The 13,056-nt window shown below is 50.8% G+C and overlaps 1 protein-coding gene across 3 annotated transcripts in view; it reads right to left on the bottom strand.

The window, feature by feature from the left end:
- ZNF541 (zinc finger protein 541) overlaps positions 1-13,056 on the bottom strand; it is a 1,089,530-nt gene that overhangs the window by 915,591 nt on the left and 160,883 nt on the right. The window lies entirely within an intron of this gene.

The following is a 13,056-nucleotide window of genomic DNA, read 5'->3' as shown; positions in this document are numbered from 1 at the left end:
GTGGCATTGTGCAAACTTCATGGTACCGCTTTGCCATGGGTTTGAAACTTGTGTGGTGGGTACCACCTACGTACCACGGTAGCCCAAAAACATTTACAAAAAAGGGAAAGAAAATGTGGGTTTGTGTCCACAATAGGTGGAGCTCACAAGGCCTGCGGCTAACCTCACATTGCACATGGCTGAAGGCTGTGCGCAGTGGGGCCAAACCTTGCGGCCAAACCCCGCTGCACAGGGCACAGGAAAAAAGACAAAGTGACCTTATAGTTAAATGTGGTAATAAGATCTTAACCTATATTTATTTTAAAACTGAAATTTCCTGCAAAGAGCAAAGGTTAAAGGAATGTTACAGTCCAGTATGATAATAGGATCTTAGCTTACGTTAACAAAAACTCAAATTCACTGAAAAACAAAGTTTAAAGTGACATTATAGTTAGGTACTGAACTGATATACAACTAACATTTAAAAACCCCAAAATCACTGCAATTCACAAGTTGTAGCTTACTGAGCTAACTATAACTTGCACCTCATATATTACATCACTCATGACAGGTTAAATGGAATCATTGATGACATCACTGATGCCATCTCAAATGACATCATTGATGATATAACTGATAACATCCTATAGGGCACTGAGCTTCAAACTGGGGGGGGGGGCCCTAAGGAGGCCTCAAGTGCTCCTGGGAGGGCAGGAATGGGGAGGGGGTGCCTGGCAAAAAGAAGCATTATCTTGATAACACTGCTTTGGTTGATTGTCATTTATAACCTAGCTGGTAGTATGTGTCAAAAGGGAAGGGACTTCAAATATTCTCCAAAACCCACCACCACCACTTCTAATAATCACACTGTGGATACTTGTACACGTTAGTAAGCCACGGCTGACCAGAATAGTATGTATGGCAATCAAGCATTTGATTGTATTTTTCAAATGGTAACCAAACTTAGCTACAATGTGTAAATAAGTCTAGACATATTTAAACAATGCCAATTTAATGTAATAATTGTGAAACATTCTGAGGGAGCCTGATGATTTTTTCATGGGGGAGAGGGGGTGGGGGTGGAGGTGGCATTAAAAAGTTTAAAGTCCACTGCTGTAGGATTCTTGGACTTGAAGTAACTCACCATGCTACAACTTTGGCCAATTTTCTATTCACCATAATGGGATTACTTTCGTAAAGCTTTCACATGACATGAAATTTAAGTCAAGAGATTGACAGATATCAAGCCACCCTTTGCATTCATTTATGTTGGTCTCATCTGCAGACAACAGTTCGCTATCTGTTATTGAAGATCTATTACGGACAACACCAACACTTAGAGTGGGATTTGGTTCAACCCACTGCTTACCATTGGTTCACTTTCTCGGCACTGCCATTTGCCTGCTACTTATTTGATGGATTACCTTCCTTTTCTTGTCCCTCGCCTGGAGCTCAGCTTTTTACCACCGTTTTAATTGGATTACTAGTATCCTTCCACAGCTCACATCAAGGAACAATCATGGGAGTGCATGTGTTTTCTTGCTTGTTCTCTCATGTGCTCCTTTCTCCTGTATCCGTGCCACCTCCTGCCCTCTCAGTATTGCTTTTTATTTCTCTCTCTAAGGTTGTCTGCAAAAGGTATATTTTTTCATGGGTATTTCTAAAGTGCAGACTTTAAGGATTATTTTTGTTTTATCTCCTGCTTTCTAAATCTATACTACTATTATAAAGGAAGAACTTTGCACCTTTGAGGCGGGTAAACTCGGGAAGCACAGCGCCAATCCACACACCCGATACATCATTGTAATCGTCAGGGTGTACAGATGGACATAGGCTATATAAAGTATAAAAATATGCGTTATTTAAAAAACTTGGTAGTCCCTTCGAAGTAGCGCCGGCCGCGACCTGCGTGCTGACGTCAGGAGCGCGGGGAGGAGCGGCGTCCAGGAACGCGAGGAGGAGCGGCGGACATGGCGCGGGGAGGAGCGGTGACGAACGGCGGAATGGCGGTGAGGACCGGCGGACAGGCGGGAGGAGCAGTAAGCGGCGAGGAGCGGCAGAGCGGTGAAATGAGGAGCGACGGGGAGGAGCGGCGGCTGAGGTAAGGCTCCGGGCAGGCGGTGGTCGGGGCAGGCGGGGGATGGGGCGGGCGGGGGCCCGGGCTGCTTGACAATGTCGCGGCGGGCCGGGCTGCTGCACAATGTGCGGTGAAATGAGGAGCGCGGGGGAGGAGCAGCGGCTGAGGTAAGGCTCCGGGCAGGCGGGGGTCGGGGCAGGCGGGGGACGGGGCGGGCGGGGGCCCGGGCTGCTTGACAATGTCGGGGTGGGTGGGGGGCCGGGCTGCTGCACAATGTCGGGGCGGGCGGGGGTCGGGGAAGCCTGATTGCTCCCGGACAAGGTCGGGACGGGCTGCTAGTATTTAATAAAAGCAAAATCCAGGGCATACAATGTTTCATTCATGGTGCTGGTAGAGGGCCCGGCTGCTTCACTAAATCAGCTGGCAGTAGAGGCGGGAGGTGTCCTTAGCATGACTGGAAATTAAATGAAAAAGGGGCTCATAAATCCACTGCAGAAGACTAAATAGCTGGAGCAATTGTTTCAGTTCAGAGTCCTGTGTAAAGTATATCAGGCCTTGGCAAGCACTTTCCTTACATTTTGACTCTTCCGTATTCTTTTAAATTATGTTCAGCGTTTCCCGAGTGAACAGTATAAATAAATCATGCAATGCTACATAGAACGATAATTTTTCTTCCATGTTTTTTATTTATTTTCTTTAAAAATAATACTTTATAAATCAGCATTGGCAAAGCTAGACCTATTGACTTTGCCAATGTTTTTTTCTTTCTTTCTATGTTTTATCGGCTTTGCCTCTACATGATAAACAGCAATGAGATGGGCTCTTAAAAGTTCAATAAGTATGAAGTTAAGGCAGTTAAGAATCAGCAAAGTATTCTGCAACACAAACAACAAAATTAAGGGAATGAGCTCCCATCAGAATGGGCATTCCTCCTTTTGCCAAGAAAGGGATGGAAGATCAGAGAATGGAGGAGAGAGGTGAATTTAAAGTACAGAGGTGATAGGTGCATACATGAGTTGCTATCATTTTCATGTAAGAATAGCAGCTTTTATATTATGGGTGGGCATGGAGCTAGTATTTGATATGGTATGATATAGTTTTATAGAGTGCTTGAATGCCGAGGCGTCTTGGCGCTAAAAGGTGAGATAGGGGATCATAGTAGCTATAACTGATTTTAAGGAGGTGGAAACAAACGTGTTTTTAATGCCTTCCTGAAAAGAAGCCTATTAGACATTAATCTCATAGAAATGGACAGTTGATTACACAATTTGGCCGCACAGTGTGACAGACCTCTGCCTCCCCATCTGGCCTTACGAATCTTGGAAATACAAATAAAACCTGTATATCTCTAGAGAAGGGTTTTTGAAGGCCAGGAAATGTAGGCGCTCAGCTACGTAACGCAACTCGTTGCTTCGAAAATCTATTAGGATGGTGCTACTGGGAGAGGGGTTAGGCCCTAAAACCCTTCAAAAAGGGAAGAGGTACCCAGACTTACACAATGTACATCCAAGTCCAGGCACACATCAGAGTAAATGAACAGTATGTAAAGTCTCTACACAATTTGTGAACAATCAAATCAATGATCAATGACTAATGAAGAGAATGTTGCCATGTTGCCTAGGGCCAGTCACAGGTAAATACTATTTACCTATTCTTAAATACCGAATCATACCGATTCGGTATTTAAGAATAGGTAAATAGTATGCAGGTAATTTTTCGGTAAATTTTACCGAATCTGTAAAATTCGGTATTTACCGAATCGGTATTTACCGATTCGGTAATTGCCATTCATTCCTATGGGCCTGGAGGCCCATAGGAATCAATGTCAATTACCGAATCAGTAAATACCGATTCAGTAAAAGGGGGAAAACATTGAAGGGTGGCAGGGTGTCACTTTGACACCCTGTTGCACCCCTCAATTGTGTATGGGTGCACATGTTGCAGACATACATGCCCCAAGGGCATGTATGTCTGCAACATGGCACTGAAGCAAATTGCATAAAAATCGCTTTTTTTTTTTTTTTGTTATTTACCACCAACTTGTAGTTGGTGGTAAATAACGAATCCTAACATGGGATAAGCACTCATTTAAGTGCTCCCTACATTAGGAGTTCGGTAATTTACCGAATCGGTTTTTAAGAAATCGGTAATTTACCGATTCCTTACATTACCGATTCGGTAAATTACTGAATCCTTATTTTCAGCTCCTACATCAGAAAAGCCTATTGCCGGTCGGTAACAGCAGAAATTCGTTAATTTTGGCCGTTACCGACCGGTAATAACCTACCTACATCTGGCCCCTAGTCTTTAATTCCGTATTCAATCCGACCAAAACAAAACCAGCCGACACGTGTTTCGTCACATGTGGAAATAGTTCAGCGACTTCCTCAGGGCTGGGAAAGACACAAAGAATATATACGATGCATTCTACAGGAGCAAATGGAAAGTGTATACGTTCATATTTCTGTGAAAACATTGGTACCAGTGGAAACCCTATTCACCGAAAGCTGGTGCGAGAACAAGTTAGAATTCCAAAAAATCTACATTCAACCTAACATGTGTGACTTTTGGAAAACACAGTCCCTTGAAAGTGACAAGGCTCGTAGTGCCTGTGTAATGACATGCAAACACAAATATCCAACATATTAACACCTGTGTTTGCAAGTCCTTAGTATTATGGGAACATTCAACAAGACAGGTAGTGCTAATTACATAATGGTAAAATTAAGAACGTTCCTAAAGAAAGTGGTGTTGATTCATTTTTTAAATACAACCTGATAGACAAACTGAGATAGCCTTGTACCTGAAAGAAGACGATTAAGGTCTTTGTAATCTATGGAGTTGTAGAAGAAAAATAGTAAAAAGAAAAACGAGGGAGAGATAAAGTGGGGAAGAAAAAGGGAGAATTATAAGCATCTAGGTTTCCAAAACTTAACATAAATAAGGGGAAATCAAAAACAAGAGGACGCTTATCGCGCTGCTGGTAATAATTCCAATCCGGCTGGGCTATATCGTAAAAGTAGATCAGTACTACTTTAGGATATAGGAATGAATGGGGCATTACCGGTCGGTATTTACCGATCGGTAAATACCGATTTTGACAAGGGTGCAGGGGGTGTCACTTTGACACCCTCTGGCACCCCCAAAAAAGGTTCGGGGGCCATATGGCAGGCAGACCTGCCCTAAGGGCAGGTCTGCCTGTCATATGGCACAGGTGTGCATGCACACATGTGCATGCACACCTGGGGGCGTGGCTTGGACGCCGATCGGGATGGCGGCGTGAGCTCGTAGCTCCGCGCAGGATCCCGCTATTTCTCCTGTTTTCGGAACCCTAGGCGACCCGGAGACGATCCTCCTGCCCTCTGAAGTGCGAGGGGACAGCGGGGTGCACTTGGTGAACTGCTGGGGGACTGCCGCCCCCGAGGAGACCGTGTCGAAGCAACGGCTGAGGTGTTGCCGAGGGTGCGAAGAAAATGGCGGCGGGGAGATTGGAAGGCCCCGGACTTCAGCCCTGAGCCGAGTTGTCGCCGACTGGCGAGGGATCCTGCCGGGAGATCCTGCATTCCGCTGACTGGGGCGCTAGGGTCGGCGGGGCTGTGCTCTGCGGCCACGGTACGCAACCTTGGCTCGTCCGGAGCTTGGGGACCCTAGCTGGACACCGCCCTGGGACTTCTCCTCTCCCCCTCAGGCTCCCGAGGGGGGCGGCCGAGTGGAGTGTGCGTCGCAGGCCGTGGCTTTTGTGCCTGTGAGTGTCGGTGGAGACATTGCATTGCCGGCGACCGGCGCTGCCCACGGGCGCTGATGATAACCGAGCTCTTGGACTTGTGACGCAGCACTCTGGAATGGCGGCGACGAGTGGGTCGATGGCCGAGGGACGCACTGAGGGGGACTCGGCGATTTCCACTCAGCTGGGCGAGAGTCCCTCCCCGGAGCTCGATCGAGACCTACGGCTGAACCAGCGACTAGATGCCATACTTGATGCGATCGCCTCGACTAAGGACGTGTTGCACCAAGACATCGCCCAAGTGGCCGTGGGCCTGGGGCTGCTGCGCGCAGATCATGCGAAGCTAGCGGACAAGGTTAAGGACCATGACCAACTATTGCTGGACCTGAAACCATCGGTGGTGGCCGCGGAACATAAGATCACTGATATGTTGGCCCGGTTGGACTCGTTGGAACGGAGGGCAGAGGATGCGGAAGGCCGCAATAGGCGGAACAACGTGCGGGTCGTAGGCCTTCCGGAACGGATTGAGGGGGAGGATGCAGTGGCCTATATGGAGAACTGGTTCCGCACTGTGGTGGCGCCGGAGGGGCTCACTCCTTTCTTTACGCTGGAGAGGGCCCACCGGGTACCTGCTCGCCCGCCGGGGCTTGGTCGCCCCCCCCGCCCGATGGTGGTGAGACTCCTCCATTACAAGGACCGGGATCTTCTCATTCAGCGGGCCAGGATGTCGGGCCCCTATGACGTGGAGAATAGTAGGGTTACGATCTTCCCGGACTACACCCAAGCGGTCCAGAAAAACCGGGCATCGTTCCTGGCAGTGAAAAAGGAGCTCAGGGAGGAAAGCATTCAGTACTCCTTGCTCTACCCGGCTAAGTTGCGGATCATGTTGGATGGGACTACGCACTTTTTCCAGACTCCGGACGAGGTTTGGCACTGGCTGGAGTTGTACAGAGCGGGTACGGATAGATCGCATAAAAGCAGGCGAGATGAACCCAAGCAGCCCCGGGTGAGACAATCGCAACGCATCCGATCCCGCAACAGGCGCCAGCGGGAGAGGCGGGAAGCTCAAATGGCGGCGGAAAAGAGGGATGCACTCGCAGCGACGGCGGCCATTACAGGGTCGCAACAGAACAGTGAACGTGCGGAGACTGACTCGGGAGGTGACGGCGGCAGGTCGGGAGAGGAACTCTCGGAAGCGGACAGTTCGAAGGGGCCGGAGGTGACCCCACAGACCTCGGATGGTATCTTTTGTGGCTGACATTGGATTGGATTACGCTAGATCGGGACTTCATGGTGGGGTGGTATCCTGTTGATAGGGGCCGGGATGCCGGGAGGGGGAGTTCTGTGCTTCAGGAGGGATGGAGGCGCGGGGCGTGGGCTCCGCTCGCTGGGGTCGGCGGTGACTCACCCCCCTTGGGCCCTTAAGGCCGCCTGTGGTGGAGACCACAGGGTAAGAGTGTGAGGAGTTGTTTCAAGGTTTGGATGGGGGCGGACATTGGGTTCGTGTGCTCTGTCCTGGGGAGAGGGGTTTGGGAAGTTTTTCTGTTTTGGGTGTGTTCGGGGAGGGGCAACTGCACTGGGGGGGTTATAAACATTCGTTATTTGATTCGGACTGTACGAAGTTGGAATGGGGACATTACCTAATCTGAAATGCCTAACGTGGAATGTCCGGGGGCTGCGAACTATGGTGAAACGTCATAAAGTCCACGCATATCTTGTACGCAGGGGGGTTCAGATTGCTATGCTTCAGGAGACTCATCTCACTAAGAAGGAATGTACTGCCTTGCAGAAAAGGTGGCGGGGCCAGGTGTTTGGCACCACCTACTCAGCGTATGCCAGGGGGGTGCTGATCTGGGTGAGGGCGGGGATACCCTTTCAATTGCTGAATCAAGTCGTGGATCCGGGTGGCCGGTTTGTGGCGGTGGAGGGGAGGTTATATGGACGGGATGTGGTTTTCTGCTCTGTGTATGCACCAAACACTGATCAGGCTCGATACCTTGATAGCCTCTCAGGGGCGTTAGCCTCCTTCCTGGCGGGCCCGATAGTGCTAGGGGGGGACTTTAACTCGATTACGGATGTGGCTCTGGACAGGTCCCATCCCCCTCTGGTGGACTCCCCGGTGCGCAGGCTGACCGCGCACAGGAAGGACTGGCAGGATAGGTGGGGGATGCTGGATGTCTGGAGGGAGCGGCACAGGGATTACTCCTTTTACTCTGCACTTCATGACCTGCATGTCAGGATTGATTCGGTGCTCTGCGGTGGATCCCTAGCTCCGTTGGTCTCCCATGCGGAGTACTTGGCTAGGACTATCTCAGATCATAATCCCCTATTGGTGCACATTCAGTGGCAGAGGGAGCGCTCAGTTATTCCAACGTGGCGGCTTCGGCCGGAGACACTTGAGGATCCCGTCTTCCAAGACGTGGTTCGGCAAGGCATTGATAGCTATTTCGGAATGAATGCGGACTCGGCCACGAGTAGGTCCATTGAATGGGATGCAATGAAAGTGGTGGTGAGAGGAGTGTGTCTGGGCAGGTTCTCGAATGCTCGCACGGCTGTGTTGAATGACCTTGTGACAGCGGAAGATAGGCTGAGGGACTTGGAGCGCCGCAGGCCGGCTAGACCGGACCTACAAGCCCAGCTATTAGAAGCGAAGGAGGTGGTCGCCACTGAGACGGAACGTTTGCGATGCTATGACTACAAGCAGTATATCATCAGGGCGCATGCGGAAAGGGATAAGGTGGGTACCCTCTTGGCCAGACTGGCCAACCCGGTACTTGGGGGCTCCCCGATCCTCGGCATTCGCACTGCGCAGGGAGAGATGGTGTACACCCAGGCAGCGATATTGGAGTGCTTTAGGGGGTACTATGAGGAACTGTATCGGAGTCAGCTGGAGGTGGGGGTCCAGGCCATTGCGGAATACTTGGGGGAGAGGCAGATTCCGGTCCTTGCTGAGGAGGACGCGAAGGAACTGGGCGGTCCGGTAACGCTCACGGAAATACGGGCGGCCATAAAGCATATGGCCCGCAACAAAACGCCCGGGGTGGACGGCCTACCGATTGAATTTTATCAGCTGTATGCGGATAGTTTGACACCCAGGTTGCTGACGGTGTATGCTGAAGCTTTCGAGGCTGGGGCACTGCCCGGATCCATGCAGGAGGCCTTGATTGTGCCGCTCCTGAAGCCTGGCCGGGATGCAGCAGACGTGCGGTCTTACCGCCCACTGTCCATGCTGACGGTGGATTATAAGATTCTGAGCCGGATACTGGCCACCAGGCTGGCCCCGTATATGACGGGCCTGGTACATAGGGACCAGGCCGGGTTCATACCCACGAGGAGCACGGCGCTGAATGTTCGCCGACTGGTGGGGATAATGGACGCCATCTTGGACGGGGAGGGTGCCCCGGCGGTCCTGTCTGTGGATATCGAGAAAGCCTTTGATAGTTTGGAATGGCCGTTCCTAGACGGAGTTTTGGAGAGGTTTGGAATGGGCGAGGGGTTCCGCAGATGGACAAGGGTCTTGTATGCATCGGCGACGGCGAGAGTACGTTTGGGCGGCCTGGTGTCTGCGGCGTACCCGGTGGGCAGGGGCACGCGGCAGGGGTGCTCTCTGTCTCCCCTGTTGTTTGCTCTGGCAATGGAACCTTTAGCGGTCCATGCGAGGTCGGGTGTCGAGTACATGGGGATAGCCAGGGGCGAGCAGTGGCATTATATATCGCTTTATGCGGATGACTTGCTCCTGTACCTGGCTGACACCTCCCGGGCGTTGGCCGGTGCTATGGAGCTGCTGTCGGAGTTCGGCCGGCTGTCGGGTCTTAAGGTCAATTGGGCGAAGACTTGCGTGTTCCCGCTGCGAGCGGGATCACCTGCTCCTGACGGCGACTTGGCCATGGTGTGGGAACCATCTTGTTTCACCTATTTGGGTGTTCGCATTTATCATGCTACCGCGGACCTATTGGAGGGTAACATTGGTCGCTGTATCCGGGCACTGCGGGGCAGCTTGTCTTTCTGGTCGACCCTCCCGCTGACGGTTCTGGGCAGGATTGCCCTTTTGAAGATGGTAGCACTCCCCCGCTTTCTCTATTATTTCCGGACGCTGCCCATATGGATTCCCCAGGGGATCTTCAGAGACCTGAGGTCGATGATTATTGGCTTTCTGTGGGGGCATGGTCGCCGCAGAGTGGCCCTGAACACGCTCCTCCGCCCTAAGATGGAAGGAGGTATGGCTGTGCCTGACTTCGAGCTGTATTATCTAGCGGCACAGCTGCAGGTTCTTACACAGAATGTGGCTAGGGTGTTCAGGGGTCCGGAGGTGGACCGGGATCGGGGGATACGACGCCATGTGTTATCCTATATTATCATGCAGCAGAGGCTTGAGTTGCGGGCCCTCACCGTGGAGGAAAGGACGCTCCGCTTGTGTTGGCAGAGGAGCCTTCGGAGAGCGAGGGCTTCGCGGCCTTATGCACCGGAGATTCCGATCGGCATGCTGACGGCCTTGCCGCACGGGGGTGATTGGTCCCCGTTGCTGGCCTGGGAAGAGATGGGATTGCAGGTGGTTGGCGATTTGTACATAGATGGGGCGTTAGCACCGTTTGAGGTACTCCGGGATCAGTTTGGGCTGCCTGACGGGGGGTTCCTCCTACACGCGGCGGTGGTGGCTGCCGTACAGAAGCACTGGAAAGGGGGGCTCGTAGAACCAACGACGACTATGGCGTGCCAATATGTGGTGATGGCAGCTGGTACGGTTAAAGCTGTGACGTGCCTCCATAATAGGATGCTGCATGAGGGTCTGGAGCCACTCCTAGGGCTCAAGACTAAATGGGAGGAGAGCGTGGGCCGCCCCATACCGGATACGGCATGGGGACACATCCTGCGGCGTACGTGGAAGGGCACGAGAAATGCGCGCTTTCAACAAGTACATTTCTATGTGCTTCATAGGGCCTATTTAACCCCGGAGAAATTACAGAGGTACTTCCGGGTGCCGGATGCCCGCTGCCCACGGTGTTCGTCTTTGGGTGCGGACATGGATCATCTGTTTTGGGGTTGCCCGCAATTGGGGACCTACTGGGCAGAGGTAGGGGAACTCCTGAATGAAGTGTCTGCCAGGGAGGTGGACTTCGATATGGCGGCGTGCCTGTTGCTCTGGTTCCCGCACACCAAACGCACCAAGGTGACGAGCAAATTTATTGACCTGGGTTTGATACTGGCGCAGAGGGAGATATCGTGGCACTGGAAGTCTAGGGGGGGGCCCTCGCTGCGTAGGTGGAAGAATGAACTGCTGCGGTGGTCTGCCTGCGAGAGTGTGCTCCGGATGAAACAGGCTGTTAAGTTGGGGAATGAGAGGGTTTTGGACGCGGCGCGTGCATGGGAGCAGGTGGTGCAGGCCTTGCGTGACTCGATGGTGGATGACGGGGATGGGGAGAACTGAGCCGGTGGACACCACGGGGCACACACGGGAGAGTTAATTTCCGCGCTGTGGTGGATCCATCTAATTCGACAGGGCGAGGGGTACTCCTTGCAGTTGCCAGGGGGGGGGGGCTTTGGGGGGGACTGGTTTATGGGACTTGGGGTGGGACGGAAGCCATTAGGGGGTGGCTCGCCTGGGTGCCTAGGCTCTATTAGGGAGGCTGCGTGAGGTGGAAGTAGGGGAGGGCTGGGGGAGCGTCTATGCGGGTTGGGACGGGGGCGCTTAGGGGTGGCCCCGAAGCGCGGGATGTCACTGTATTAGTTTTGGGATGGCTGCCGGAGATTTTGTTGTGGGGGGGGGGGTAAAAGCAGATACGTACGATGACTTTTCGACCATGGTCCCTGTGGGACTTGCACTGTGATTTTCTCCTACTGCTTGGAACAACATGCCGCCCGGCCCCTGGGATGCGGGCTGAATGGCTGTGTACAGTTTGGATTTATTATTGGACGGTGGGGTGTCACGAGGGCACTGGTTGATTGTTTGTCTCCTGTGGTTTCTAACTCTGCAATAAAAATATGTTTCAAAAAAAAAAAATGTGCATGCACACCTGAATCGGTATTTCAACATCAAATACAATTTGATGGTAAAATACCGATTTTGTAGGCCTTGTGGGACTCAGAAGAGTCCCACCTACATATCAATTTTACCGGTCGGTAAATATACCGGTCGGTAAATTTACCGACCGGTAAAATTACCGATTTGCAGCGTAACAGTCCCCCTACATCTCGGTAGCCAAATACCGGTCGGTAACGGCCGAATTCGACCGGTAATTGGCCACCTACATCTGGCCCCTAGATGCTTATAATTCCCCCTTTTTTCTTCCCCACGTTTTTGTAAAATCTGCTATAGTCCTTGCAAACATTGTAATGTTATCTCTGTTAGCCTTAATAATCTCTTGGAAATATTAGGAAGCAGTTCTGGTCTATCTATCAATATATCTAGGCTGAAATTTTACTTTACATGATTTATACTTGTATTTATTATTTAAATCTTATATTTCGTATACCAAAAAACTGCACCTTTTACGAGGTTGACATGTATGCATTTGCCACTGAAAAGAAACCATTTGCCACACTCACTGGTCAACCCACTGTAGTTTGGTAAATTACACTACACACATTCCTGAGATAGTCACTATAGCATACAACCTTAGACCCATCATTAAACGTCCAAACCTCATTCTAAGAATCACATAGCCTTCAGGTACAGCGTCCAAAATATCAGGGGCAGACATCTTGTTAAGCCAGGATTCAACTAGGAATAGTATAGCTGGTTCTTGGTCATTAAGAAGATCGCACATTTCTGTCCTACGTTAACTGAGCGATCTACAGTTCAGAGAAAGACAGCGTAAAGGGGTGCCAGTCGTTCTTGGCACTTCCCTTTTACCCCTTGCTTCCACACCAGGTGTCAGCCAAAAGTCACAGTGCTCAACAGAGAGTGTAGGCAGACAGTGAAGTTCAACTAGATCAATGTCATGCAAAAAAATATAGAGCAAGACAGACTCTAGTCAGCATAACTCATACTGTAAACACCGAACAAACGTTATTTTGGAAAGGAGATAAGAATAGAATGTGGAGTACTTAACTGTTACCAAGTCATAATTAATGTCTCTGTAATAGTATAATCACATGTACAGATTGTTTTATAGAAATTTTGCATATCCAAGAACGTGTACTAGCAATGCCAATAAACCAATGTTTTAAAAAAAAATCAAAGTCATAATGCCCACCCGGCGTATCCACATCAGTTTCCATCCATTTTTTCCCCAGTCTTTGAGGTGGGCAGATGGATTGACATTGATAAAGTAGTGCA

This window comes from Lissotriton helveticus, chromosome 9 (assembly GCF_964261635.1).
Source record: "Lissotriton helveticus chromosome 9, aLisHel1.1, whole genome shotgun sequence".
Classification (NCBI taxonomy): domain Eukaryota; kingdom Metazoa; phylum Chordata; class Amphibia; order Caudata; family Salamandridae; genus Lissotriton; species Lissotriton helveticus.
The sequence above is the reverse complement of the archived record's forward strand: the minus strand, read 5'-3'. Positions and strand labels throughout refer to the sequence as shown.